Source organism: Antechinus flavipes, chromosome 4 (genome assembly GCF_016432865.1).
Source record: "Antechinus flavipes isolate AdamAnt ecotype Samford, QLD, Australia chromosome 4, AdamAnt_v2, whole genome shotgun sequence".
Lineage (NCBI taxonomy): Eukaryota > Metazoa > Chordata > Mammalia > Dasyuromorphia > Dasyuridae > Antechinus > Antechinus flavipes.
In genome coordinates this window covers 12,771,337-12,793,922 of record NC_067401.1, presented here as the reverse complement: position 1 = coordinate 12,793,922, position 22,586 = coordinate 12,771,337, and the positions used below count along the sequence as shown (strand labels likewise).

General features: G+C 42.6%; 1 protein-coding gene across 8 annotated transcripts in view; it reads left to right on the top strand.

The window, feature by feature from the left end:
* Positions 1-8,936: 8,936 nt before the first annotated feature.
* The window catches only part of DGKG (diacylglycerol kinase gamma), a 257,067-nt gene continuing 243,417 nt past the window's right edge, over positions 8,937-22,586 (top strand). For 3 of the 8 annotated variants that reach the window (XM_052000065.1, XM_052000064.1, XM_052000061.1), the window contains exons 1-2: positions 8,937-9,192; positions 13,154-13,415. The gene's annotated coding sequence lies outside the window, so the exon portion shown is untranslated. Of the gene's footprint in view, positions 9,193-12,819; positions 13,416-22,586 lie in introns of those variants that run through there. The other 5 variants (XM_052000067.1, XM_052000068.1, XM_052000066.1 and 2 more) reach the window with 3 other exon arrangements.

Here is a 22,586-nt window from a genome sequence, read left to right as displayed (position 1 = left end):
TGGGTGGCTGCCAGGCATTAAAAAAAACACTAAGCCAAATTAAGTTCTGAAAGAAGAACATGGCCAGGGCAGAGCATCTATTCAAGACCATTTTGCACAATGGCAGAAGCTCAGGCTGATTGCTTGCATATGAATAGATTTGCTTTCTGTAAAGTGGACCAAAGACCAATGTCCCCCAGCTGTACCTATGGTGAATACTGCAGCTCTCATGTCCTCCTTGAAATACTGGAAGGAAATGAGAGAATTTCCATATTCATAAAGGGAAGAAGAGAGAACTCTGAGTCAGCTGGATTACAAACTTTAAAGACGTCAGAAGTCTTTCTGAAGGAGGCAAAGGAAAAAAAGGAAGAGAGAGGGAGAGAAGGGGAGAATATGAAAGGGAGAAAAAGAAGGAAAGAAAGGAGAAAGAAATGGAAGAGGAAGAGACAGAGGAGGAAAAATAGAAGGAAGAGGAGAATGAAGAACAGGAGAAGGAGGAAGAAGAGTTGATAAAGAGGAAATGGAGATGAAGGAAAAAGGAAAGAAGAGGAGAAAATGAAGAAAGTAAATCAAAAAGGAAGAAATGGAAGAGGAGAGAAGAAGAGACAGAAGTAGAAAGGAAAAGAAAGAAGGGGGTGAAGAATAAAAGGAAGGGAAGGAGGAAGAGATGGAAATGGAAGAGATGGAAGAAGAAAGAAAGAGAGATGGTGGAGAAAACAGAAGGAAGAGTAGGGAGGGAAGAGGAGAAATGAACAGAAGAAGGAGAAAGAAGAGAAGGATAAAGAAAAGGAAATGGAGATGAAGAAAGAGAAGAAAAACAAAAGAAAAAAGGAGTAAATCAAAAAGGAAGAAATAGAAGAGGAAGGAAGAAGAGGGAGAGGCGGAAAGAGGAAAAGAAGAAAGAATGAGAATAAAGAAGAAAAGGAAGGGAAGGTAAAAGAAGAGAGAAGGAGGAGGACAAAGGAGAAAGAGAAAGAAGTGGTGGAGGACAATGTGAACATTAGCCTGGACCCCCCCAACATTACAGATCCTTCCTGTAGTGGAGCAGTACTGGTATGTGGCTTGAACAGTTCTGTTTCATCAGAACAAGTCCATGTTTCTCAGTGGAGAGCTCCTCAACCAGCATTTTTAGAATGTTAATATTTTATATTTTCCCAATTACATGCAAAAGCAATTTTTTTGGCCTTCAAGTTTGTTGCCGTCGTTTGGTTTGCTTGTTTCACAATTCTGATTTCAGATTCTCTCCCAGCCTTTGACTGGGCAGCATTCTAACATGACTTTGCATCTCTAAGCTGGGAAGAACCTTAGAGATCACCTAGTCCAACTCCATTATTTGACAGATGACAAAACTAAGTTAATGTGGCCATTTTTTTTATCCAATTGTGGATAAAAAGGTTTTATGGTGAAATGGGGACTTCTAGTCCTCATTTTCTTTATTGTTTACATTTGTGGGAATGATTCTACATTGGATACAGTGTGTAGAGTCTGCATTGGTGTCAGGTGCTTCCTCCACCATCCCAGCTTTGTCTGCTAGGGAGTCACCAATCTTTCCTTGCTCCAGGCAACGAGGTTCCAAGAAAGGACCAACGTGCTTTGGTAGAAGGAACTTTCTTACTGAAGTTTCCTGAATCAGAGAAATCACAACCATGGTCCAATAAATAGAAAACAATAAATGAATGAATGAATGACTAAACAAATGAAGGAACTTAAGAAAAATAGATGAACAAATAAATGATTTTCATTTTGTTAATTTGCCCAACATCACTTAACTTTATGATCATCTCTTACGAATTTTCCCAGGATCAGTTAAAGGGTGGGTTTCCTGGGACTCTACCCTCTCCAACATCAGAGACCTACCGATGTTTAGTGAAAAGAATTCTGGTTCTGATCCTGGGCTCTATCACTTATTTCTGTGACCTTGGACAAACCATTTTCTTTCCTTGAGAATTAGTTCCCGTGCCTACAAATTGAACTAGATGGTCTTTGAGGTCCCTTCCAGCTCCTGCACTTAGAGTCTGTGATCATCAGGAATCTATGATAAATGAGCCTTTTGCTTGAGTAATTGACAAAGGAATACGTTCCAGATACATCTTCCGACCAATAAGGTGGAGGGATGCTACACAGATGCACTAACTGTAGGTCCATAGTCATCCTGCCAAATCCTGTGTCTTGCCTGGACAACAGAACACACTTAACTGCCTGAGGCAGGTAGATGATGCAGAGATAGAATGCTGGAGATGGAATCGTGATGGTTGTGAAGATCAAATGAGATAATGAAGCACTTAGCACAATGCCTGGCTTATAATACGTGTTTAATAAATCCTTCTTTCCTTCTTCCATTTCTCCCTCTCTCCCTCCTTTCTTCCCTCTCTCTTTTCCCTTCTCTTTTATCTTCCTTCCTTCCTTCTTTCCTTTCTTCCTTCCTTTCCTTCCTTTCTTCCTTTGTTCCTTCCTCCACTCCCTCCTTCCTTCCTTCCTTCTCCCCTCTTTTCTTTCCTTTCTTCCTTTGTTCCCTCCTCCACTTCCTCCTTCCTTCCTTTCTTCTTTCTTCCCCTTTTTTAAGACTACCTCACTAAAGAGTGAGAACTGGGTGCTTCTTGACCTACAGATCAGACTTCTCCCAACCCCACTTCTAGGCAGCCATAGCTTTTGGGGGGAGGAGAAAAGGTAAAACACCCCTTCGACAATGAGTCCCTACAAGCCTAGCAGATAAGAAGAGAGCTTTGATCACTCCTTTTAAGGTCTAGTGAGTGAGCTATCTTCCTGATTCAGTGACCAATCTTCTTTAGCTGAGTCCTATTCCAAAATCCTTTAGTGCTAATCCCATGTATCCCTAAAAGTGGCCAAGGGGATTTTTTTTTGTCATTTCTTTTAGCACAATATTACTTTCATATGCTATAGTTTGTTTAGCCATTTCCCAGACACTCGTTTTCTCTCCATTTCTTTGCTTTACAAAAGGGGAGGGACTCAGACTCGGTCTGTGATTTCATTGGTATCTGGAACTTCCTGGTGAGAAGACACTTCTTCAATGGGATTTGGCATATTCTTTGCAACTTACACAGAATAGCCCAGAATGCTGCAGAGGTGACCTGTTCAAAGGCACAAAGCTAGTATGTGATCTTCCAATGCCAGTTCTTGCTGTATGCATTGCATAAAATAAATATTTGGCACAAGCAAGAGAGATGCTAGAAATGTTTTTGTTTATGTGACTCCTTCCCCTTTTCCCTTGGTCTGTTTGGGGTATTGCCAAGTATAGGTTCTTCTTGTTTGCCATTCGTTTTCTTTTCTTTTTAAATTTTTAATAATAGCTTTTTATTTTCAAAATACTGCAAAGATTGTTTTCAACATTCACCCTTGCAAAACCTTGCGTTCCAAATTTTTCCTCTCTCTTCTCCCACCTCCTCTCCTAGACAGCAAGTAAACCAATATAAGTTAAAGGTGTCATTCATTTTCAAAAAGGACCAATGACATCATGGGGTGGGGTCTTAACTCTGAGTGAATTGGATTTAAGGGAGATAGAGCTGCACAAAATCATCAACCTCATCCTGTCCCGGAGTCATCAATAGCAAGACAAAAGTCTAGATGACCAATAATGTCCCAGGATGCAAGTGGATGATCTTGGTATTTTCAATGTCTTACCAAGCTTTAAGCGCATTATATTCGTTTCAGCCATCTTTATAACGAATGGAACAAATTGTTCTCATCTGACTATTCCTCACATGTTTGCAACAGGCCTCTCTCCAACTCCTTAAATCACTGGATTTCCTGTCAGCTGCCCTCAATCTGGGTTTAGTTTGTCTGCCAAGATGGTTTTACTTGACTGTGCCCATTGGGCATGCTACGGTTTCTTGGAGCCACAGGTGAGAGTTTGGTGACAGATGGACATTGAATTTGGATAAGCAGCACTAAATAGGACTCAGCAAGACTTCTCATCAGGAGTGATAGTCTTCCCTGAACACCCCATACCAACTAGGGATATCACTGGGCCAGAGGGTACACCCAGAGACTTCTGGTTAAGGTGCTGATGGGGAGGCTGCAGAGGAGCCCTGCCTTTCTATATAAAACCCAAGATGTCAGTGAGTGCTCTAAGAAGAAGAAGCCCTCCCAATCCCAATAGCCAGGTCAGGTAGCTTAAAGCCAGATCTCGTCCCTTACTGGTTAGAACAGAGCTAGTCCCCATAGGTCATTCAACAAGGAGACAGGATCCACATGGGCACTTCTTAGATCCCGGGGAGGGGGAGGGGACAGAGGAGATGGAACTGGGCTAGAAGAATGAGATTAGTTAGTGGAATCTCTATCACACCATTGGCGTTAGCCAATGCCATAATAGGAGATGAAACCAACTCCTATTGATCACCACATAAAGAAAAGAAGGAAAACTCCAAGAAGGGCAGGAACCTGAGGTGGACCACCATGAGGATACAACAGAAGCCAGAGATTGAGACAAAGAATGGATCAAGTAAAAACACTTGCCTCCTTTGGATTAGTAGTGATAGAAAGTAGATAATTGCAAAGGATACAAAACCAAGCAAGGCTTATCTAACCCATCCAAAAGGATAAGAGGGAACTGACCTGAGCACAAAATCTGAAGCCAAAAGCCTAAGGGGGAAAAATATGAGGAAACAGAAGAAAATGTCAAACATAAGAAATACTGTGAATAAAGAGAAGATCAGGAAGAAAATCCAGAAAGAACAACTATCAATAAAATTGGGGGGTGGGGGAGTGGACAGAATGGGTTAGCCCCAAGGATTATATGGAGTAACTAGAAAAATGAAGCAAAAAATAAGAAGTGAAATTGGAAATGAAATGAGAGTTCAGGAGGATAATATTGAAAGGAAAATAAATAGCTCAGAACAGAAGGTTGAGAAGTTTACGCAAGTAGTAGATCATCTGAAAAATAGAATGGAGCAAATAGTGACTTCAGGAATCAATTAGAAATAATAGAACAAAGTAAAAAGATTTATGAGTAATGTCCAATGTGACTGACCTGGAAAGCAGGATGAGGAAAAAGAATCACCAGAGTCCTTGAAAACTGAACAAAAAAACAAACACACAAAAAACCCACCTAAACTCTGAACACCCTATTTCAAGAAATCATCGTACAAAAAAGATGTATAAGAATCAAAGGTCTAAGTAAAAATAGAAAATATATTATTCACCTCTTGAAGCATAGCAGAATAGGGCATACAAGGGATAGAAAAGGGAAGAAGGAAAAAGAAAGGAAAAGAGAAGGGAATAGATTCTTTTCTTAAACCTTTCCCCTGCTCCTGCCTTCTCTGTTTCTATAGAGGACAACCCTATACTCTTAGGTCCTCGGCCACAAAGGACTATATGAATTCAAGTTATTTTTTGTAATACAACATATATTTATTAAACAGCTCCTAGGGGCAGAGCACTATGCTAAGTACTACAAAATCTGTGAAGACAATGATCCATACCCCCCCCCAAAAAGGAATTTACCATCCAGTGCTGAAATTAAACAGTTAAATATTTAACTTTTATTTATTTATTTACTTTTAGCAAGCCATTGCTGGTATAATGAAGGAAGGAAACTCCCACTGGGGAAGGAAATTCTTGCTGTGCTGCAGCCTGGCCCCGGATCTACAACCAAAACCTTATTGAGTTGCAAGGAGGCAAAAAGAGGTTAACTGCCTTTCCCAGGATCACACTGGCAGTATGTGTCAGAGGTGTCAATCAGTCAGCAAGCATTTATTAATGTACCTCCTAAGTACCAGGGACTAGATCGTTCCGTGCAAAGAAAGAAAAAACAGTCCCTTCTCTCAGAAAGCTTTTATTCTAATGGAAGATGTGACAGAATAATCACCAGGGCATACTGAGTAGATGGTAGGCAGCTAATTTACTATGCAAATTACCACCTAGTAAAAGCATTATAGTATTAGGTATAGCAATGAAGCTCTGTGGGCTTTGTCACAAAAGGTTATTTCCAGCTGGGTGCATTAAGCATAATTTCAGAGAGGAAGTGACATTTGAACCGGGCTTCAGAGGTGGCTGAGAATTCATCAGGGAAAGACAAGAGGAAATCTTGCAAGCATGGCAAATGGCATCAGCAAAAACATGGAGGTGTGAGAGTATGCTATATGGTGGGGAGGAGTGATGCTTCCTGTTGGACTAGAATACACATGTAATTACATGAAAACTTATTATTACTATATTATCTAGCCCAACCCCTCATTTCCTAGAGGAATTTCAAAGAAAAAAAATGCTGAATTTCAGTTAGAGATTAGTAAAAGTAAAGATGTGGGTTTTTTTTCTATTTAAATTCAGAAGAATTCTATCTGTGGTCATTCCAAGGGGTTTATGGCCTCTGGGTTAAGAATTGTAGACTTGATAATGTCTAAGATCCTTTCCCATTGAGAATCCTAAAACCTTAAAAGGTTGGGCAAAAACAAAAACAAACAAAAAACATGGAGATGAGTGCTGAATATTAGTGGACCTCAAATAAGAGTCAGCAGTGTCACTGACAGCCAAAAAGTCCACAATCTGATAAGGAAATGTAGTTTGCAGAAAAAGAGATAAGAAAGGAGGGAAGTGACAGTCTCCTTGTCTTCTGGTCCAGTCATTCTGAAAAAAAAAGAAAAAGAAGAAATCTGAATAGCTGAAAGTGATGGCAGGTCATGAGATTTAACGATGACAAATCTGGCATTTTCAGTGTCAGAAGAAAGACAGAAGAAAGTTTCTGGTCAATCACCATTACTAGGCACCTAGTTATGTACCATATTCCAGGCACTGGGCTAACCACCGGGGATACAAATACAAAAAACAAAAACAAAAACAAAAACCCAATTCTAATTCACTGGAAGCTTATAATCTGATTGGGGGAATCCAAAACACAAAGGAAAGCTGAGAGATGGAGCGGAGAAAGAACCTAGAATGGGGACATGGCGGCAAAGTCAAAGCCAAAAAAGAGTTCAATGCAATGAGAAATACGGAGATGAAACTGTGAGTGAATCTCCAGACAGGAGGGTGTGGGCTAGATGCACAGGATGGGTAGACACGGATGGGCTGTGATAGCATCACTGGAGGGCACTTCCATGATATCACAGATCTCTGTGAGTGTCCGAGTTTTGTTTTTTCATCTTCTTAATATCTAGGAAGATATTAGATAGGGAGAGTAGCTTTTCTTATCCCCATTTTACAGATAGGAAAACCAAATCCCTAGCTTTTCTTATCCTCACTTTACAGATAGGAAAACTGAATCCCTAGCTTTTCTTATTCCCACTTTATAGATGGGAAAACTGAATCCCTAGCTTTTCTTATCCCCATTTTACAGATAGGAAAACTGAATCCCTAGCTTTTCTTATCTCCATTTTACAGATAGGAAAACCAAATCCCTAGCTTTTCTTATCCTCACTTTACAGATAGGAAAACTGAATCCCTAGCTTTTCTTATTCCCACTTTATAGATGGGAAAACTGAATCCCCAGCTTTTCTTATCTCCCTTTTACAGATAGGAAAACCTGAGTGGTCTAAAGATTTGCTCAAGACTTCAGAGCTAAGACAAGAATCCAGGTCATTTGATTGCAACTCGCCCCCCCCCCAAAAAAAAAACAAACAACCCAAGCCACCTCTATATCTATGTGAACTTCCTGTTCATTATAATATAGTAGTTATAATTAATAACAATGATAATAAATGATGATAATAGCAATATTTAGTGCTTTGAGGTTTGCAAAGTGCTTTCCAGATGCTATCTCCATTGATACTCGCTGCAACCCTGGGAGGGGAGGACTGTTAATGTTATCCCCCTCCCACCCCCTTTTTTTTTTTTTAGTACATATCAGAGGCCAGATGTAAATTTTAAAGCCAACAGGATAAGAAGTAGCTAGAACTGCTGCGCTGGCGCTGGCTGGTTGAAATGGTCACTTCTGAGCATGAAGCCATGTAACCCAGAGATAGGAGATCCATCTGTGTTTTCCTTCCCACGTCCCTCAGCCCTGGTACTGAAGCTTTCCCCCAAGTGATCTAAACTCAAGTGAGAAGAAAAAAAGGAGAAAATCGGCTCCCTCACTAAACCTCTGGCCGCTCTTTAGCATGGGGTCTCCAAAGACCACCGACAGGCTGCACACTTGGTACTGAGAGGTCTTGGGGGCTCCATGAATACCCAGAAGTCCCCCTGTCTCTGCAAGCATCCCAAGCGAAGTGGGGAGCTGTCTCTCTGACAGGTTCCACACCAGCCTTAGGACTCACAGGAAATGTCTCAGAACTGGCAGGGTCCCCTAGTGCCACCCCCTCGTTTTACAGATGAGGGAAATGAGGTTCAGGGAGAGAGACCCCCCTGGCCAATCAGTAGCGGAAGTTGGACTCCAACCCAGTCCCGATTCCAAATCCCGTGCACTGAACCTCTGCGACCTCCCAAGATGGGGTTTTACGGTCTCTAAACCAGCGGGAAGCTCCAAAAAGTCATTTAGAAGAAAGTAGGGAGCCCGTTTTTTTGTTCTTTGCCTTCTCTGGTACTTAAGGCGGTCCTGGTCTCTAAAGTAGAAACTGCAATGGAAAAGAGTATTTACAAGAGATGCTTGGGGTTGGGGGGCAGGGGGTGTCCATGTCAGACAAATTCAGGAGGGCAGATCCTTGGGGATGGGGGAGGGAGGATTGTCAATGTCAGGTAAACTCAGGAAGGCAGAAATCTTCAGGAGGGAACTCCCGCGTATTCCGGGTACCTCTCGAGCACAGGAGGGCTTCCCAAATCGACCTGACTTGGTTTGCCGTTTGCCCCCAAGGGGGCTCCGAAAGCGGCCACTTGAAGGCTGGTCCGCAGCCCCGCGGACTGGCTCAGGTCCAGTGCCGGGACGGACTCAGGTCCAGTGCCGGGACGGGCTCAGCTCCAGCCCCGGGACAGACTGCTCCACCTTAACAGCGTCAACTGGGGTTGTTGGACTGGGGAGGAGGGGGATGGGTGGGCAGAGGGGAGGGGAAGGGTGAGCCGGCGGAGCGGGGGAGCAGCCAGCCAGAAGAGCAAGGAAACCGGCCCCTCCCTCTCCTCGCTCCCGCAGGCAGCCCCCCCTCCCCGGGGCATTCGCGCCCCTTTTCTGGCCATCCGGGGAGCCGGAGAAGCGGGACTAACCCTGGGGGCTTGCGTGGGGCGAGGCGCGTCTTGCGAAGGACATTCTGTCTTTTTGTCCTCCCATCCCGTCTTCGCGTTTCGCTTGCCTAGTAAGGGAATCAATTGGAAGACTGAAGGCTCCCGCCGGAGGTAAGGCTGCGGCCGCCGGGGAGGGAACTTGGCGCGGCCCGGGCGCAGGGGGACAGCCTCCGCCTCGGGGGAAGGCTCATAATGCAACTTGGGAAGAGGAAGGAATCGTGGCCGCTTAACTGGGGGCCAGAGGGTTGGGGAGACGGGGTGCAAGGCGGGAGGTCGCCTCACCTGCAGCCTGCCCCCTCCCCTGCCCCGCGGGGACCCGTCTAAATGGGGTGGGGGAATCTGGAAAGGCCCTAGGAAATCAACGAGCCCACCTCCCCCATTTTACAGACGAGAAAGTCAAGGCCCGGAGAAGTTCTGAGGAGCAGAACTAGACAGCCGCTAAGGACTTTAGAAGCCATTTAGTCCACCCTTTCACTTTTACAAAGGAGAAAACTGAGGCCGGTGGAATTGAAGTGACAGCTCCACATCCCGCCGGTGGCGAGCGTCAGAACAGAGATTTCAGGCCAGCGTCTCCAACTTCCAAACTAAGAGTTTTCTAGCGGAGCCTGCTGGGACGTCCCGGAGCGCTCCAGCTCCGACCTAGAGAGCTTTGGGGACGCCTCCAGTCAGCTGGGAAGGAGCAGGACTCGGTGGGCTGCTCTGCAAGCTTGGGAATCGGGGTTTCAAGAAAGGGAACCCGGGCAAGGGAGAGCCAGATAGCAAGGGAAGGGGATGCCCTCTCTGGGGGCACCTCAGCTGTGTGATGGAGAGGATCCTTCAGCACCTCAACTGGAACCGTTTGTGGCAGTTGCTAGCTGTGTGACTTTGGGCAGGGAATTTCCCCTCCCTGGACCTCAGTTTCCTCAATTTTTAATCAGTCTCTAAATTCACTTCCAAGATCCCAGTAAGACTTTTGCTAAATTGGGGCTTCTTGGGGAGGTGACAGGCAGCCTCTATCACCCCTAGAGTCTGAGCTCCTTAAAAGAGAACTGACCCAGCTCTCGGAGTGGAGGAGAGAGAAGGAAGAAAGTGGGGGGCCACTCAGGAATGAGCTGGTTTCTTGGAGCTTGTAGAGTTGAATCTCTCAGGACTGACAGCATTCACCCCCATCTCTCTCACACACACACACACAAAACACATACATGCATACACACACACACACACACACACACACACACACACACACACACTTGGCCCCGACTGGTACAGTGGGACCTAGAATGGTTCAGTCCCATCTCAGATGCTTCGTGGCTGGATGACCTTGAGCATCTCTCTGTGCTTCAGAGGAGGTTGGACTTTGTGGCTTTTATGTTCTCTTCCCATTTCAACCCCAGAGCACAACAGCACATCAGCCCTTTTGCAGGAGGAAACACTAAGAATGTTCCTATGGAGAGTGTGTGTTGGGCGGTAGGAGGGAGAGGGAATTGATTGTGTTTTAAAGTCAAACAACCACAGTATCTAATGATTGTCAGAGTAGGGGATCATGTAAGGTGTGTGTGTGTGTGTGTGTGTGTGTGTGTGTGTGTGTGTGTGTGTATCTCACGCTTGTCCAATATTGTGAAGAACTCTTATGACAAAAGATCTGTGTTCAAATCCTGGCTAGCTGCATGGCCTTGGGAGAGGCATTTTCCCTCAGTGGGCTGCAGTTTCCTCTTCTGTAAAATGAGGGGTCAGATGATGGCTCCTGAGGTTCCTTCCATCTCTAACTCCCAAGATCCTCCAAGTCCTAAAATCTCTTTCTCCTCTCAAGCACAAGCTCTTGCTACTTCCAGGGTTAACAGGAGAGATTGTGTGTCTTTGGTGGCCTGTGAATATATCTGGATTCAAAGAGAAATCAAGTTCAAATTCCAATCCACCCATTTTCTGCTCTCTGTGATTTTGGGTGAGTAACTTTCCCTCTGTGTGCCTCAGTTTCCTCCTCTGTCAAATGAGGAGTTGGGCTCGATGGCCAGGATGAGATCTGCAATTCTGTCATCCTTCATTTCCCCCTCTAAATCCTGTGATCCCACATTCCTTCCTCTTCTAAATCCCCTCATACCATGACCTGATTGTCCCTTCCTGCTCTAAATCCCAGCTCCAAAGCTGATGCTCGAAAATTTGTCTGCGTTGCTATTGGACGGCCCCACGATGGGAGAGCCCAAAGCAGTGGCAGAGTCCTGGAACTGGAACCTTTACCTTTTCTTCGCGTTGTGGAACAAATGTTTTCATTATCGGTGTTCTGTGCCTCAGTTGCCCCTTAAATGTGTGACATCTAATTTCTAGCTCAAGCTCAATTCTCTTCCTGTTTTCAGGGTTAAGTTTGTTTAGGACAATGGGCGGGCCAAAAGGTGCAAGAAACTGCTCAACATCATTCATACATTGTTTTTTTAAAAAGTGCTCCAGATGGTACAAACACCGAGCTCTGTTTTGACTTAAAAATGGGTTTCAACCTCCCACAATCCCACTTTTGCACCTCTGGAAGTATGTCCTCCAATTCAAAATAAGGAAAAATGGTTCTGCAGTGATGGGATTTTGTCATCTTTATTGATGCTGAATTTTATTGCTATTTGTCTTTATTTTCACCAATAACTTTTGTTTTTACATGACCTTCTTTGTAAATACGTCTTCCCCCTTCACCTCGCTATAGAACCAATTTTTTGGTAACAAGAACAAAAAAGGAGGGGAAAAAAGAGAGTTCAGCAAAACTTTTCGTTAAGTAATATACAATAGCTCATACCCATAGTTCTCTGTGTCTGCAAAGAAAGGAGAGGTTCATTTCCTCCATGCTACTCTGAGGTCTATTTTGGCCATTGTAATTACTGGGTGGTCATTATAATTATCTCCAGTATAAATTTGAGATAATCACAGAAGGAAAGCAATCGCATTAACATGGAACCAGGAAAGGCATCTCATTGAAGGGCAGATTTTGGCTGAAACTTGAAGAAAGCTAAATAGGTGGACTTGAGGAAAAGAGCATTCTAGGAATGGAGGGCACCCGGTGAAAATAAATAAATTAGGGGATAGATTAGAAAGGAGGACAGAATTACTGGGGGAGGGGTTAAGTGTAAGAAAACTGGAAAGATAGGAAACAACCAGGTTTTAAAGGGCTTTAAAGTAAAACAGGATTTTATATTTGATGGGTGTTCTCTAAAGTAATGAAATTTCAGGTCTCCTTATAGCTGTGATTCTTAGAATCTGGGTTCTCAGTATCTACAAACCGGACGTATGACCTTGGGAAAGCTCTTCACCTCCCTGTATCTCATGAGCTTTCTGGATGATCTCTTAAGATCTCTTCCAATTCTCAACCATTTCTAATGCCCTGAGCTGTTCTATTTTCCTGGGCTATTTCCCAAAGCAGCTTGGGACTCTTTTTGAGACTTCTTGGTGAAGAGAGTCCTTGGTCCAAGTACAGATAGTGCCATGTTATGATCCCAAGGCCAGTTGACAAATCCCAGACCTCTCCTTGTAGTTCATCAGTTTAGCCAAAGTCATCTTTATCTGTGTGGTCTGAGTGGGGCTCCCCACCCCAGCGCCCGATGCTCTTATAGCGCAGTCAACATTGTATACACAGGAACCCATTTTTTACTTGGTGATGGGTGATCCGCTGCAAAATCTGCAGGCAGCCAGGGGTCAGGAGGTCACTCCCACCCTTAGAAGCTCAGATGTTTGAAATACTTTAGTGTGAATATTTTCCCTGAAATAATGTCGCGTTTCTCTTTCCCTATTCCTTGAGAGAGAGAACACATCCTATTTCCCAAGTTGCATTTGCAGCCTGTGGTTTTCAGGCAGTGAATCAGAGTATCTGGAATTGGGATTTAAGAGATTCTCCAGTCCTACCCTTTATTCTACAGATGAGGAAACTGAGGTTCAGAGGCGCAGGGACATGTTCACAAAGGTAGGAAGTACCACAGACGGGATTTGAATCATCACTATATTTTCCAAAGCACCATGTTGCAAACTGAATTCAAGGAAGGGTCAAGGACTCAGGGCTGGACTATCTAGAGGGAACATAGCTAAGGCTTTTCTTGATTTGTTTCCTTAATGTAACTTCCAGGGAGGAGGAAAGAACTCCAAGTCTCCTTCCATTCCGTCCGACTCCACCCCCGAATGACCTCACAAAAGGGAGCGCCAATGCCCAGAAGCCAAAGCCCCTCTCTAGACCTGCAGGAGGCCTCCCCAACTCCCTACACATGATCTGCCCAGGGGCCCGACATTAAGAATATTTGCCGAACCTTTCCATCAGGGTTTGGTCAACCAGAAAGCCAAAGGAGGTGCCCTAAAGAGCAGCCAGTTCATTTTTCGGAAAGATGGAGCAGGTTAGTACTCTTGTCCGTTAGCCCACATTGCCCGAATCCTTACACTCCCCTATTTATGGAAAGATCAATGGGTCCATCTTAAATCCTTTTCAGCTTTACTCAAGAAGAACAAAGAAAGTCAAGTTACATCATCTTATGAAACTCTTTGCTAATATCAGGGGACAAAAATAACAAAGGCATCTCTTCAAGGAAGGAGAGATGTCTCCAGCAACTTGAGGGTCCTGGACTTAATAGGACAAAAGGCTAAGGAGCTTATCCAGGGCCATCAACGTACCCAATGGTCCATGACATTAAATTGATTTATTGGAGATCAAAATGCCTCTGTGTGTGTGTCCAACACAGAAGAAATCAAAGTCCCTCGCCCACGAGGACTTTATGGTTTAGCTAGGAAGACGTGATCCACGCAAGAAAAAATCCAAAGTAAAGTTAGATTGTGGGAACCTAGCTATAAATATTGGATCACAGGAATATCCCAGGGAAGACCCAGAGCTAAAAAGAATCTCAGAAACCAGTGAGTTCAATCCCCTCTTTTTATAGATAAGGAAACTGAGGACCCCAAGACTGATCATTCCCATTCGTTGTCGTCTTTTCTAGTCTGCCCCATGTTTCTCACGGTTTTAATTGTCAGTAGACATGAGCAACAATCAGAACATGAGTTCTGATTAAATGTGTCTGTGTTATTACCATGTTAGATGATGATTGTTCATTAATAGTTCATATAAATAATCCTAATTAGTGTAGATTTTTATTTCTTCCATATCTTCAAACAGGATCACAAAGAGTTTAGTACTCATCTCTCATAGATGCAGTTACATTCATAACCATGAGTGTTGCCTGTGTTCTCATCTCCCTCCGACTCCATTTCCTTGCCCACTTAGTCCCTTCCTTTCCCCTTTCCCCTTTTCCCTTTCCCCTTACCCCACCACCAGAGAAGTTCTTAAGTCCCTCTTCCAGCTGGACACTATCCATCCCTCATTCATCCCATTCTAAAAAAGCACCAGGGTGCTGAGGGTCTGGAAAGAGGGGAAGCTGTGGGACGTGAAGCTGTCAATGATCGGGTCCACCACATCCCCCATCCAGTGTGAGGAAGAAAGTAAAATAACAACCAAGGAGAACAGTGGGGGACACAGGCCACGGGAAGGAATGAATGAATCCAGAATCCTTCCGAATCTGACCCGAGAGGCAGAAGGAGAGAAGAGAATAGCAATCGTTTGAGTGGAGAGGGACCAAATGGATTTGCAATTGTTGTGTGCAATCCATTTTAGGAAAGATCTAAGCAGACTTGAGTGTGTCCAGGAGGGAATGACCAAGATGATAAAATAAGATCTGTGAGAACCAGCTAAAGGAAGTTGGAGTATTTAGCCTGAAGAAGAGAACACATATCTATAAAGTAGGTGAGAGAACACGTGCATAGATTTCAAGCTAGAAGGGAATTTAGAAGCCGTAAAGTCCAACGGAATCACTTTATTACTAAGAAGACTCGAGCCTGGAAAGGTTATGTGGCTTGCCCAATCTGAGGCAGGATTTGACTTCAGTGCTTCCTAATCCCTGTGTCCAGAGCCTTGGTGATGACACTGTTTTTGTTCACTCATTTTTTCAGTCGGGTTCGATGCTTTATGACTCCATTTGGAAGTTTCTTGGCAGAGACACTGGAGTGAATTTTGCCATTTCCTTCTCCAACTCAATTTACAAATGAGGAAACTGAGGCAAGCAGGGTAAAGTGACTTGCCCAGGGTCACACAGCTAGGAAATGCCTAAGGCTGGATTTGAATTCAGAAAGATGAGTCTTCCTAACTCCGGACTGGTGCTCTGTACTGTGCAGTAGCTACACTAGCTGACATGAGTCTCATAGAGTTGAGAAAATTCACATCTCCCCTTTCACAAAGAGAGGGGACTATGGCCACAGGACATAATCTATACAATAATATAATGATTGTACTGAACTGCTTTTAAGCTTCTTTCTTTTTTTCTTTGTTAGAAAGAATGACTGGTATATGGGGAGATTCAGAAATTAAGGTGATTTGAAATAAAAAAGAACATTAACATTTTTTGGAAAATTAAAAGTAATAAGGTCAAAGTATCAGGTCTGTCACATGGAAGATTGATTAGATTTCTGCTTGGTCTCAGGGACTCAGAAAAATGCATAAAAGTTTAGGAGAGGAGAATTCCATTTCTCAAAGGTATTCTTGGTGCTTAAATCAGCTCCAGAGTATATTAGGTTGATTTGGAAGGTAACGAGCTCCTTCTGATTGAAGATATGCAAGCAGACTCAGGGTCACAACCCATCCAGGGTATAGAAAGGTTCTTGGTTCAGGAGCCAGTTACATTGTGTTATCTCTGAGATCTGGGTGATCCTGGGTTTCTCTGGAGAATAGGAATAATAACCATCACTATTTATCTGTTTCCTGGCTGTTTTACACGTGCCCATTTACTGATATAGCAAAACTATAGTAAGGTCTCTGAGGGCAGGCACTTTTGGCTTTGTCTCCCTAGTGCATAGAACCAAGACACTCAACCTTATGATATTGTTCTCGAAAAAAATAATCTGGCGAAAGTGCCTTGTCGACCTTAAATGCTCGCATAAATAATCATTATAAAGAGTGAATGGACAAACCAACAAATAGCCTTCAAGGCCTGGGACCTGGTAGAGATGCAGTATTGGGCAATGGCTAAGATGTTTGGAGTTGGGAAGACCTTGTGTCTCTTTCAAAATTAGCTGGGGTTCTTTTTGGCCCTAAATCTATGATCTTATGATCCTTATCCAGCCATTTGGGGCCTTGGTCTTCCCCATTTGTAAAATGAAGTCATTGAGCTAGATGGCCTCTCAGATCCCTTACAGCTCTGAGTCTGTGATCCTGTCACTTTAATCTCTCTGGGCCTCAGTTTCCCCATTTCTAAAATTAGGTTCAAATAGCCTCTGAGGTCTCTTGCAGCTCTGAGTCTATGATTTTAGCACCAAGTCTTGTGCTTATTCTAATCCCTTTTGCTGGGATTAGAGAAAGTGGGAAGGAAGTAGATCTGGGGAGAGAGGCAGGGAGGAATCAGGGAGGAGGGAGCAAGAGAAAATAGAAACCTGGGCTGACACAGTTTATCTCTTCCTAGTCCAGAAGCACTCACCAAATTAAAATGTGGCTCATTGTGGTCCTGAACTTGATCTTTTACTGGCTCCCCCCTTTTTTTTTTGCAGGGGGAGTGAGGAGAGGGGTGGGGTGGGAGGACCAAAGCAGCGCGAGACCATGATTTGGTTTCTATATCGGTTAGTTTGATTTCCATCCCATCACAGGCTCAGGCTCGGCAGGACACAGCCTTCCCTGCTGTGGGACGGTCCTCCATTCCCTTCCCAGGTTCACGTCTGGCTTAATGATGAGCTCCAGCCTTCCTGAGAAAGTTGGGAGATGCTTTATCTCTCCCTAGTTGAGAGAGGCTGCCTCTTTTTACCCAGAGTTTAAAATAGCCTGTGTTCCATTTCCTCCTCAAATTGCACATTTTATCACGCCTGCCCACGAGAGGAGAGGCGAGCCTACCACATGTTGGGGAAAGAAACAATGAAAATCATAACGACACATTTATATATTTCTATCGCACTCACAAATATGTACAGCATGTTCTTCACCGAAGCCCTGTCAAGGAGAAAATATGAAAATTCTGTGCAAAGGAGACAGAGTCAGGTAGATCTGAGTTCAAATGCAGCCTCAGACACTTATCAGTTGTGTCCCTGAACTTATTTGCCTCAGCTTACTCATCTCTAAAATGGGAATAATAATAGCACCTGCCTCCCAGGGTAATTGTGCAGATGAAATGAGAAGATATTTATAGAGCACTTAGCACAATATCTGGCAGATATCAGACACCATATAAATCCTCTCTGTAATTAAGTGAAGAAACTGTCTCTGAGAGGTTGGCCATTGAGCAATCAATAAGCAATTTTTAAGGACCTACTAAGTGCCAGGCACGGGGGATACAAAGGCAAAAGTGTCCTCAAGGACGCTGTATTCTTATATCTAAGAAATTCATGATGACAAAGGTATTAGGTCTGAATTGAAAGCAGATTTCTGGTGAGATATTCACCATGCTACAATGCCTAGAGTACATTATGGAGGAAAAAATCAAAATGATAATAATAATTGTTAATTAAGCACCTACTATGTGCATACAATTTTTTAAAGAAATATAGTTCCTGCCTTCAAGAGGTTACATTCCATCAAAGAAATTCTTGATTACAAAGCTGATTTGAACCAGGTCTCATGAAGCACTGCCTAGAACAGGAATGAACTTTTTTCCCCCTGAGGCAATTGGGGTTAAGTGACTTGCCCAGGATCACACAGCTAGGAAGTGTTAAATGTCTGAGGTCAGATATGAACTCACATCCTCCTGACTTCAGAGCTGGTGCTCTATCCATGGACTTTTAAAAAATATCATCCACAGATCTTTTTGGCTGACCTATCAACCATAGGGAAACCTTCCTTAGAATGATTTTTTTTCATTTTAATCACTTTTTATTTTACCAAATATATGCAAAGATAGTTTTCAACATTTACCTTTGCAAAACCTTATGTTTCAACTTTTTCTCGCTTCCCCCCTTTCCCCTCCCCATAGACAGCAAGGAATCCAATATAGGTTAAACGTGTAATTCTTCTAAACATATTTTCATATTTGTCATGCTGCACAAAAAAAAGCAGATCAAAAAGCAAAGGAAGGTAGTTTTCAGAAGGTGGTCTAATTAGAAGAAATGGATTGGATGTTCCATGGAAACACCTCCATTACCAAAAAATATATATTAAAAAGAAAAAGAAAAATGATTCTGCAAAACCAGCCTTTCACCTCTTCTCATTCCCATCTGTCCTCCACTTAACTGTCAAAATTAATTTTGGGGGGCACCCAGGATTAAGTGACTTGCCCAGGGTCACACAGCTAGTGTTTGAGGTCAAATTTGTTTGTACCTGGATTTTGCATTTTGTCTTCTGCATTAGATTGTGAGAGCTGGGAGACTTTTTTCCTTCTCTTTGTATCTCTAGCACTTAACAGTGCCTGACTATGGTAGCCACTAAATAAATGCTTGGAACATTAACCATGTCTAACAAAATTCATTATTCTAGGAGGGCAGCCTTCCTCACACAGAACCCAGAACCCGGCACTTAGAGAAGTCTCAGTCATCACTCAGTGCTTGTTCAGTGGACTCTAGCTCTGGTCACTGGCTGAAGAATTTTCCGAGATGGAAAGGACCTTAGAGCTTCTCTAGACCATCCTCTTGGTTTATAGATGAGGAGACTCAGACACAAAAAGGTCACATGATTTTTCCAAATTTTGACAGTTATTTGGAATCCTCTGCAGTTTCCCTAGCAAGACGTAGTTTTCAACATTTATCTTTTTAAAAAATTATATTAAAGCTTTTTATTTACACAACATATACATGGGTAATTTTTACCCTTGCATGGGCCCTTGCAAAGCCCTCTGTTCCAAATTATCCCCTTATGACCGCCTCCCCTAGGTGGCAGATAGTCCAATACATGCTAAACATGTTCAAATATATTCAACATTTACCTTTGCAAAGCCTTGGGCTCCAAATTTTTCTCCCTCTCCCTCCCCTACCCCATCCCGCCCCAAGTCAGGTTAAATACGTGCAATTCTTCTGAACATTAAATGTAAAGTTCTTAGCACAGTGCCTGGCACATAGTAGGTACTATGGAAGTGTTAGCTATAATAATAATAGCTATGCTGATGATTATTCTACTATTCTACTATTAATATTATTAGAGGACCATGCAAATAGTGAGCATCCGAACTGGGCTATGAACCCATAACAGAACCAGGCCCGTTTCTACTCCATCTCTGCCTCTTCTCTGTCTCCCATCTGTTGCCAGGAAGTCTGTTCATTGAGGGGAAGGAGCAGATCGGGTTTGTCTTTGAATCTCCAGGTCTAGCAGGTGCTGATGACTTCATTCTTTCTTTACTGGCTTTATTGGTATTGGGGATCATGGATCATGGCCTAGAGCAGCAAGGACCTCAGAGACCCTCTAGGCCCCCCCTCATCTTACAGAGTAAGAAACTGAGGCCGGGGGGAGGGGGTGATGTGGTTTTCCCAAACTCATATTAATAGAAATGAGGGAGACAGAATTTGAATCTAGATCATTTAATTCCAGAGTCATATTCTTCAGAGATCAATTAATTCAGACCATTCATTTTATAAATGAAGAAATTGAGTTTCCAAGAAGGGACTCACCCATAATCCTCCAGGAAGGACAGAAAGAGCCAGGGCTGGGATCTTTGTCTTCTAATTGCTAGTCAAGGGCTCTTTCCATCACCCCACACTGTGCTCTGGTCTCTGCTGGGGAATGAGAGAATATTAGTGTGCAAGACATGTCTCTCCAGAGTGACAAGGGCTCAGCAGTCGAGCGATCCAAGATCCGCAAGCATCTGAGAAGAGCATCTCTGAGCCCCCTGTCAGGCTTCCATCCTTTACACCGTCACGGTCTCTCCCTTCACTCAGAGGCTTTGTCTAATATTTCGGAGGAGGCAGAGGAGCTGAAACCTACCCCCCATTTATGCCTTTTCCACATATTAATATTTTTATAGCAACGAGAAGGAAATGGAGACAGATCGGCCTTTGTGCTGGGGATAAATTAGCTGTGACTAGCTCATTCAGACAGCCCGCGACAGCTGATACGCTTGAATGTTTCGTTGATGAATTCACTGAGCAGAATTTTTTTTCCTTTTTTTACTCACTCCTTGAACACTGTCATTTGCCTGGAATAAAGTTTGTACTGGAACAAATTAAATGGAACCACAAAATGTTAGAATAGGAGAGAGCCTTTGAAATTATCTGTCCAACCTCTCCTTCCCTTTCAAGTTTACAGAACAGAAACGGGTCCAGATGAGGGAACTGCTTGCCCAAGATTTCCAGCTGGCTTATGGCAGCTGTCCTCTGCAGAGACTGCATAGGATAGTGGGAAGAGATCAGAAAAGGCCTGAGTTCAGATCCCACCTTTGACGCTTATTAGCTTTGATGCTCACCTGTGTGAGCCTCAGTTTCCTCATCTGTAAAATTAGGATGATAATGGACATTAAGAGGTAGAATGGAGTAGAATGGAGTATTCTCATTTCAGATCCTTACCAGCTGTGTGACTGCTGAACAAATAATTTAATCTCTGGAGCTTCAGTTTCCTCATCAGCAGAATGGGAAAAATAAAAACCCCTGCCTTACATGGATGCTATGAGGATTGACTGAGATAATATCTATAAAGTGCTTTTCAAACTTTATCGTATTATAAAAATTTCTATTGTCAATAATAATTATCAAAACAAGAATAATGCATGTACTAACTTCTTCAGAAGATAATGAAAACATTTAAAAGCTCCTTGAGGGCGAGGACTATTTCATTTTTATCTCTTTATCACTATCATCTAGCACAGTGCTTGGCACATAGTAGGTGCTTAAAATCTTAATTGACTTTTAATTGACTGGCCAATTGAGAGATAAAAATACTCTATAGGAAAGATTTAGTATCCTATTTTGCTTCTCTCCCCCGCCACTTAAACTAGAATATATTCCCTCTGAAAATGTCCCTAAACCTGGGCATTCCTGCCCAGGGAGATGCACAAGGTAAGGTCACTTCCATTGTTAGAAATGTCTTTCCTGGAGAAGAGTGATTCCCCCAGAAGCTGAAGGAGAAGTCTCAGATAAATCCAACAGAGTCAGCCTCTTTCGAGTTAACTCTTCTCCCCATCAGAGGCTTGAGACACATTTCTGGAGGGATATTCTCAGCCAAAAGAGAATTTTGAGAAGTGAATGAAATAACAAGTATTCCGTTTTTATTAGACAGAGTTTTTTTTAAGTTATAGATGGTTTTCCCAAGGAAGATTATTAGGGAGAGAGTCAGGAGGTGGATCAAAGCCTTTTTGACCTCATCCCTTGACTTCATGGGACTCTCCAATGAGAAATGTTCAATGTAAGAAGTTGCTTTGCTATAAATGAGAAAGTAAAAGTAGAAATAAGAACTGGATCTGTGATTTTACTAACAAATAAACCTCTACTGACACAAGGGGTATCTTTTTTACAACTTGGATTGTGCCAAAGGCAACTGATTTGCCCAGAGTCACACAGCCTGGTATGTCAGAGACTGGAATGGAACCCAAGTCTTCTTCCCTGGTGTCCATGACAGTTCTCTATATGCTGAACCATAATTACTCTCAAAAATAAATGCAAACAGATCTGAAGGAGTGAGATGCTGGTAGTTGGACAGATCAAGAAAAACCTCATATAGAAAGTGAAGTTTGAGGTGAGCTGTAAAGAAAACTGGGTTTCTACAAGTGAGATTGGCGTGCATTCCAGTGATGGCGGTTCCCTATAAAAAGCATGGGGAGAGGATTGTGGGAAGATGGCAGAGTAGCTCAGAAAATTCCAACCTTTCCAGATTTTCCTCACACACACTATATATATATATATATATATATATATATATATATATATATATATATATATATATATATATACACACACACACACACACACACACATATACATATATATTCTATATTAAACATATAGAAATATCATTTTATATATGTATATATATATATGTATCAAGATCCCCAGATGAAAGAGAAAATTTTACAAGCAACAACAACAAAAATGTGAAAAAGTTTCAGTTAGATTTATGCAGGATTTATCAGCAGCTAGAATAAAAGACCCCAGGTCCTAGAACAACATCAACAATACATCAACAATCAATCAATAAATAAATTGTTACTGAAAATATTATATCTAGTAAAATTAAACATAATTTTAAATGGAAAATGGGTATTCTACAAAATGTCAGATTTTCAGGATTTTGTCTCAAATCTCAACTGAAAATTTAACATAAAATCTAACAACAAAGACTTATTTCAGGGGACTCAACAAGGACAAATTATTTATGTTTTAAACATGGGAATGAAAACTATATGTCTAAAATTGACTTTAATAATTGGGCAATCCAAAAAAAAAAGATTGGGGTAGAGTTGAGTATGATGTGACTCTAAAAAGCAAAACCATTTAGGAAAAGGTAAAAATAGTAAATATGCTATACAAAGGAGGTGGGATAGTACAGAGGAATTAGGTGATAACAGAGGGCTGGCAGTTCTGAAAATGTACTTGTACTCAGGAATGGGTAAAAGAGGGAGAACTATCTATCT